This window comes from Fukomys damarensis, unplaced genomic scaffold, assembly GCF_012274545.1.
Source record: "Fukomys damarensis isolate Sample0158 unplaced genomic scaffold, DMR_v1.0_HiC HiC_scaffold_8, whole genome shotgun sequence".
NCBI classification, from domain to species: Eukaryota; Metazoa; Chordata; class Mammalia; order Rodentia; family Bathyergidae; genus Fukomys; species Fukomys damarensis.
The window spans coordinates 19875859-19883948 of NW_022900920.1; the positions used below are offsets into that span (position 1 = coordinate 19875859).

Here is an 8090-nt window from a genome sequence, read left to right on the forward strand (position 1 = left end):
AAATGCCACTGCATGGCGTTCATCATGAAGCAAACTCCATGCCCACAGATTCCACTCCAAGTCTCGGCTGTTTTGTTTCCCCTTGGCACCAGGCAGCAGAGGTGTTGACCAACCAACCAACTTGATTGTGAACAAAGCCAATGCCCTAGGAGAAAAGATAAGCCCGGAGAGTTGGCAGGCCCAGGGAGAAATAATGGGCCAGGCCATCAGTGCTAGCTCCAAGTATAGCCCACGGCTATGGTAAACTACAAAGACAACAGGTTCTGCTCTAAAAGTAACTTCTTCATGACAGTCTAGAGTTGCAAAAGCAACCCAGTGCAGCGCCTGCTATATTCCCAGGAAATGTTTGATCAACCTCCATTTTGTTTGAGAAGGGGTTAAGGCTAAATCACAGAACAACTCCATCTCAGGGTTTCTATTGTTATCCTCCCACAGTGACTGGGTGAAAGAAAGTCACAACAGACAGCTACAGAACAGGTGTGGGTTAAATATAGATCCTCTGAGAAGTTTAAGGTCAGGGAAGTAAGGACATAGCCTCTGCCTTTTGTAGTAAGAAAACAAGTTCAGCAAGTGTGGCATTCAGAGAAGGCTGGATCCAAAAGTATTGCTATCAGGTCCAACAGTCTGCTTGAACCCCTGCTCCATGGCCTACAGCAAGCAGAAACAAGAGGGCTGGTTACTTTTTCCATCTATCAACATGAGCAAAGACATACCTCAGCTTGGATGGTTGTAAAAATCTGGGGTGTATGGACAAGGGGCCCCTAGAGCAGAGGGGACACCTCACAAACTCACTGCCCATAAAGTTAGACAGAAAATTGTGACTTCCTGAATTCTAAGACTGAAGATCTTGGAAAGAAACCACTCATTCAAAAACACAGAGAAATTTCTTCTTTTAATTGACTCATTTTTTTGTTTTTTCTTTTTCTTTCTTCCCCCCCACCCTTTATTGGTTCTTGGGAGTTTGGAGTTTTCTCTCTTTTTTTCTGTTTGCTTTTCTCTTTTTAACTTTTTCCCTTATTATTTTTCTTTTTGCCTTTCTTTTGCTCTATGATATTTTCTTCTTTTTTCTTGTTCATTCTTTTCTGTTACTCTTATCTAATGCTATCAATTTTCTTTTACTCCCCAACAGAATAAATACCCTCTCACTTTTCTCTCCTCCTTCTCATCTTCCATTGATTAATGTTTCAAATTATACTTTCTCCTCCAGTTGACCACCTCATCTATCTTTGGGTAGTATAATATTTAAGCTTTATGAGTCTTCGGCTAGTTAATGATTGAATACTGGTGTATCATGAATAGAAGTAAGTTGTTTCAGTTAGTAGATATTTACTGCAGGTCATTATTTAGTTTGTCTCAGTGTTTATACTATAAATCTACTCTATACTTAAGGGTAGCACATCACTGATTCTCCAGGTATGTCAATATTCAGTTTGTATTGGACATTATTAATGTTTCTGACTATTTATTATAACCAAGGTGACATTGTTGCTGCTATTAATTCATTTTCTCTGTATGCTAATATCTGGATTGTCTTAGTTTCGTTAACAATGCTGTAACCCATTTCTGGAGAACTGGCTACCGAGCCAAGTACACTGCACACTTTTCTCCCAAATAAAAGAGGTGGTTGAATTCTGGGACAGAAGCAAAGGCCTATACTCCTAATATCAATACTCCTCAAACTTTTTTAATAAAATCCAAAAGGAAAGAGTACTCTCAAAATCATTCCTGGAAGCAAGCATTACCCTCTTTCAAAAACCACGCAAGGATCCAACCAAAACAATAACAACAACAACAAAACAGCTACAGGCCAATATCTTTAATTAGCACAGATGTGGAAATCCTCAACAAGATACTGATGAACAAAACACAACAAATAGTTTAAAAGATCATATATCATAGTCAAGTAGGCATCATCCTAGGTATGCAAGGATGGTTCAACATATGCAAATCAATAAATCTAATATCACATAAACAGAAGCAAGGACAAAAATTATATGATCATCTCGACGCAGAAAAAGCCTTGACAAAATCCAACATCCATTCATGATGAAAACCCTGAAGAAAATAAGAATAGAAGGACCTTATCCTAATCTGATAAAAGCCATTTATGACAAACCTACTGCCAGCATCATATTAGATTGGAAAAAACTGAAAGTTTTCCCTCTAAAATCAGAAACAAGACAAAGATGTTGCACCACTTCTGTTCAACATATACTCAAAACACTAACCAGGGCAAACAGGCAAGAGAGAAAAAATAAAGGGGATATGTATAAGAAAGGAAGAAATAAAATTATCACTATTTGCACATATGATCCTTTACACAGAAGACTCAAAAATTCCACCATATGCTTGTAGAATTAATAACCATATCAGCAATATAGCAGGATACAAAATCAACATACAAAAAATCAACAGAATTGCTATACACCCATAGTGAACTCACAGAAAAAGAAATTAGAAAAATAACAACATTTACAATAGCATTAAGAAAAATTTCTAAGAATTAACCAAGGAAGTGAAAGACCCCTGCAACAAAAACTATGGTGCTCTGAAAAAGGAGATCAAAGAGGACATCAAAAAATGGAAAGATAACTGGGTATGGTGGTGTACACCTCTAATCCACGAACTCAGAAGGCTATGGCAAGAGGAATTCCATGTGTTTGAGGCTGGACTGAACTATATAGTGAGACCCTGTTTCAGCAAAAACAAGAAGGGGGGAGGAAAGAAGGGAGAGAAGGAGGGAGGAAGGGGAAGGAGGAGGAGGAAGAAGAGGAGGGGAGGAGGGAGGAGTAAGGGGAGGGGAGGGAAGGGAGGGGAGGGGAAATATTCCCAGTTCTTAGACAGACAGGACCAATATAGTCAAAATGGCTATAGTTCCAAAATTGATATACAAATTTAACACAATATCAATCAAAATACCAATAGCATTCCTCACAGGAATAGAGAAAATAAAATTCACATAGACCTAGAAGAGACTCAGAAAAGCAAAAGAAATCCCAGCTAATAAGAGTGAAGCAGGAGGCATTACAATCCTGGATTTGAAGTTACAACACAAAGCTACAGTAATTTTTACAAAAATCATGGTACTAGCACAAAAACAAACACATGGTCAGTGGGACAGAATACGGAATGTAGAAACAATCCCAGGCACGCTCAGCTACTTGACAAAGTCTCCAAAAACATATGCTGGATGAGGGAGTGCGTCTTTAATAAATGGTGCTGGGAAAATTGGCTTTCCACAAACAGAAGATCAAAGATAAATGCATATATTTCATCATGTACTGAAATAAAATAAAAATGGATCAAAGATCTAAATGTTAAAACAGAAACAATCTTCTGAGGGCCGGGGATTTAGCTCAGTGGTTCCACCGCCTGTCTTGCAAGCACAAGCACAAAGACCCAAGTTCGATCCCTGGTACCAAAAAAAAAAAATCTTCTGGAAGATAAAATAGAGAAACTTCTTAAAGATATAGGCAAGGGCTTTCTGTAAAGAATCCCAAAAACACAAGAAATAGTACTAAGAGTCACATCAAATTAAAAGGTATCTGCACAGCAAAGGAAACATCTAACAGAATGAGGAAACAACCTACAGAATGAGAAAAAAATACTTAAGGGTAGCACATTATTGATTCTCCAGGTATGTCAATATTCAGTTTGTATTGGACATTATTAATGTTGCTGACTATTTATTATAGCCAAGGTGATATTGTTGTTGCTATTAATTCATTTTCTCTGTATGTTAATGTCTGAATTGTCTACTCCTCAGCTACTCCTCAGTCAAAGGGCTAATATCTAGAATATATAAAGATCTCAGAGGGCCAGGGATTTAGCTCATTGGTGCCGCCACCTATCTCACAAGTGCAAGGACCCAAGTTCAATCCCCGGTACACACACACACAAATAAAAAAAAAAAAATCTCAAAAAAATTAGATCCTCTCAAAAATAAATGACCCATTCAAAAAAATGGGCAACTGAAATGAATAGACATTTCTCAGGAGAAAAAATACAAATGGCCAATAAATACATGGAGATATGCTCAACATCACTGACCATCAAAGAAATCCAAATTAAAAATGGCTGGGGATTTAGCTCAGTGGTTCTGATGCCTGCTTCACAAGCACAAGGTCCCGAGTTTGATCCCCAAAACAAAAAAAAAAAAATGAGATTTCACCTTCTCCAGAAAGAATGGCCACCATCAAGATCAAATAATAAGAAAAGCTAGCAATGCTGTGGAGAAAAGAAACACTTCTATATTGTTGGTGGAAATGTACACTGATACAACCACTATGAAAATCAGTATGGAGGTTTCTCAAAAATTAAAAATTAAGCCAGATCTAGTGGTGCACACCTGTAATCCTAGCACTCAGGAGGCTGAAGTAGGAAGATCACTGCAAGTTTGAGACTGGCCTGGGCTACATAGTGAGTTCAGGGCCAGCCTGAACTACAAAGGGAGACCCTGCCCCCAAAAAACAAGAAAAAAATTGAAAATTAGAAATTCCATTTGACCCAACTATTCCTCTTCTAGGTATCTTGCCAAAAATAGATATCTTTCCAAAAGAGTAAAGACATCATATTACAGTGATACATGCATACTCAGGTTTGTAACAACACAATTCATAATATCTAAATCTGAGAAGTGGCCTATATATTTATCAACAAATGAATGGATAAAGAAAACGTGGTATTACCGAATAGTTTCTCTGGTGTGCAAAACTATAATAGTACATAAGATCCTAATGATATAATTGACAATGTGAAATAGGAAGAAAGGGGCCAAAGGTGTAGGGAAAGTGGGAAGGGTAGGGGAAAGCTAATAAGGGAAAAGAAAAAAATATAAGAAAATGAAAAAATGGAAATAAAGTGTTTGTAAAGGGGGAGGGGAGGAGGGGTGAAGGGAGGGCAGGGACCAGGGGAAAAATGAGAACCAAGACCTGTCACGTGAAGGTACAAGATCCCAAGAATGAATGTAACTGTACTGTATACCTAAAATGTACCAATAAACTCAATGAGAAAAAAGAAAGAAAGAAAATGTGATATGTATATACAATAGAGTACTACTATGCCATAAAGAAGGATAGACTCAAGGCATTTATAAGAAAATTTATGCACCTTGAGACTATGATGTTAAGTGAAACAAATCAGACACACAAGCTTGAATATGGTATGACTTCCCTTTTGTGAGGAATCCAAAATATAAAGAGCAAAATAAAAGATAGATAAGAGGAAGGGGGAGAAAAAGAGAGAGAGAGATCTTTTTCAAAGGGGATGAAAAGATGGATGGAAGGGAGATAAAGGGGATGAAAAAAGAATTGAGACATGTTACATACATGTACCCACTTCTACCAGGAAGGTAATCATTATGTAGTGCAAACATGTACTCACAAAACATAGAAACTGAAAAAAGAAAGACATTATGCGTAAAAAAATAAAAAAGACCAATATCCCTTACTAATATAGATACAAATATTCTATTTGTAATACATTTTAACGAATCAAATCCAGCACTATTTAAAAAGATTACTAAAGTGTAACCAAGTAGAATTATAAGTTTCGTTTAAAATTTGAAAAAAAAATCCATGAAACTCACCACATCAACAGAAAGAAGGAAAAAATAACATAATCAGCTCATATGTACAGTAAAAAGTGTTTGACAAATGAACACACATCTATTATTTTTAAAAAGAAAAATATTCTCAGCAAGCTAGGAATAGAGAGAATTTCCTCAATTTTAAGTGGGATACATACACACTCACACAAAAAAATAAAGTAAATTTTCATCAAAATTAAAATTCCTGGGCCAGAGATTTAGCTCAGTGTTGCTACCACCTGCCTCGCAAGCACAAGGACCTGAGTTCAATCCCTGTACAAAAAAAAATTTTTTTTTTAAATTCCTGTGCTTCAAAAGATGCCATTAAGAAAAAAGGGCAAGCTACAGCTTGTAAGATAAAAGAAAAAAGAAGCTTCATAGAAAAGAACTTTAATAATTCAACATAATTCAGCAAGGAAACAAACTAATGGGAGATGTTATGACAAAAGATTTGAATGGGAATTTCACAAAGGAAAGCACACTGGTAAATAATAAGCACACGAAAATGTACAACATCATTCATCATCTGGAAAATGCAAATAAAAAGTTTAACAAGATTCCACTACACGAACACTACAACTGCTAATCATCCTCAAACAAGGAAATGCAAAATATTCCTTGGGTAAATTGGGCTTCTTCTCCCTCAAAGTTCCCACTTTGGGGGCCAGAAGTCAGTCAGATCTGTCCCATTTAGGTACCGGGCCAAAACACTACCTGCGGAGTCACTGACGAGACCAGGTGACGCCAACAGAAGAATTTGCTGAAACAGTCTATGAAATGAAAATTCTAGACACTTACAACTCAGTTACCTCAATACCCAAAAACTACAAACCTTCCCTTCCCCTGGCCCAGGCACGGGTAAGCCAGCACCACACTTTGTGTTTAGAAAGTTTTGAGCAATGCAGACCTGACCTCCAGTTCCAGCTCTAGCGTGAGTGGCTGAGGTCTTGGGCAAATTACTTCCTGTCTGAGCCTCAGTCTCCTCACTGATAAATTAGGGATAAAACCCCATGCCTCATTGGATTGTCACCAAAGATCCCATAAAAGAGTCACTTGGTACATGGCCAATTGTTGAAAACAAGGGCTGTTACTATTACTGATAAACCTGGCTGTCTTCCTCGTTCCCTTGGGGTGTTCTGGTGACCTTCTGATAGGCAAAATTCCTCACCACTCTCTGCTAGGATGTCATCCCAGCAATGGGCTTGTCAGGCCCAGGTTTTTCCGTAATTTGTCCTGCTCTGTGTCACAGCAGGGACCACAGGCCTGCAAAGCTGCATTTCCCAGACTCCTGTGGCAGCTAACTGGAGGCACTGGTGAGAGACTGGAGGGTGGAGAAAAGGTCTAAACCAAAGTTCTCCTCCTACCTCTCCGCCTGAGGTGTCTCCTTTGCTGCAGCCGCTCATCGACAGCTCCGGCTTCCACTGAGCAGGCCTGGCTGCTTCCACAGTGGGCTCCAATAACCAGCTTGGTTCTCAGGATTCCTGCCCTTTCCCAGCCTAGGCTACTTCACTGTTTGTCTTCTGAGCTCATCCACATCACCTGTGTAACAAGTTCCCTGTATTGCACCCACTCTGTTGTAAGTACATGGCACGGTCCTGGTTTTTCCATGTCAACCCCTTCCAGATTAATGATTGGCCATCCGGCACTTAGGATCCTTGAGATTTGCAGAACATTAATTGTAATTGCTTACTCACTTGTTCTGAGTTCACTGTCAGTGCCAGCCCTGTATCAATCACTTGCCGAGGAAACTTTGCATCCTTCTGATCCTTTTAGCAAAATGCCTGCTGCTGATTTCTTATTACCCAAGGGGATGGAATGGCTTCTCTGTGGTTTAGAGGTTTCATGGACAGATGCCCAGCTCTGAGTATATTTTTCTGGAGTTTATCTCTAGTGTACAAATTGGTGAGAATATTTTATCCTTTCCTTTACTGGAGAAGAGCAACATCCTTAATGAGATCCCACTTTACAGTGGATTTCTTCTCTCACAGAACTCTGTGCCTTACCTGTGGTCTGTCGGAACACAGCACACCCGGTGGTGCCTCTCTGCCCACACATCACATATAGACCAGGCATAGCTTCTCAGACTCTTGCTGAGAAGTTTCACAGACAAGGTGGTTTAGGCTGTATATGCATGGTGCTGGCTTCCTGGGGGAACACACCAGTTAGGAAAAAAACAAACAAACAAAACAAAACAACAACAAAAAAAAATCGCCTACCAGAATCAGCTACATAATTTGCAGGGCCCAGTGCAAGCTGCAAGTTTGGGGCACCTTATTCAAGGCAATAACCGTAGAATGTTAAATCCAGCACAAGGCCCTGTAGGAGAGCAAGGTGTGTACCAGGCACCCAGCTCTTCCCCACCTCCCCCTACACAGGAATAGAATTGCTTCAGGGCGACCAGATCCAAGTATCCAGCACAGTGCTGAATGGTGTGGAGAACATAAATAGCAGTGCCTGGTTCCTGTAGGTGACTATCCCAGGTGTGAATGAGTATGCAGGAAGG

At 39.3% G+C, this 8090-nt stretch overlaps 1 long non-coding RNA gene across 1 annotated transcript in view; it reads right to left on the minus strand.

Annotated features, from left to right (window-relative positions):
• LOC104869347 overlaps positions 1–7147 on the minus strand; it is a 164824-nt gene extending 157677 nt beyond the window's left edge. Inside the window, exon 1 of the long non-coding RNA XR_782285.2 lies at positions 6952–7147. This is a non-coding gene — a long non-coding RNA (uncharacterized LOC104869347). The remainder of the gene's footprint in view (positions 1–6951) is intronic.
• Between the last annotated feature and the right edge of the window lie 943 nt (positions 7148–8090).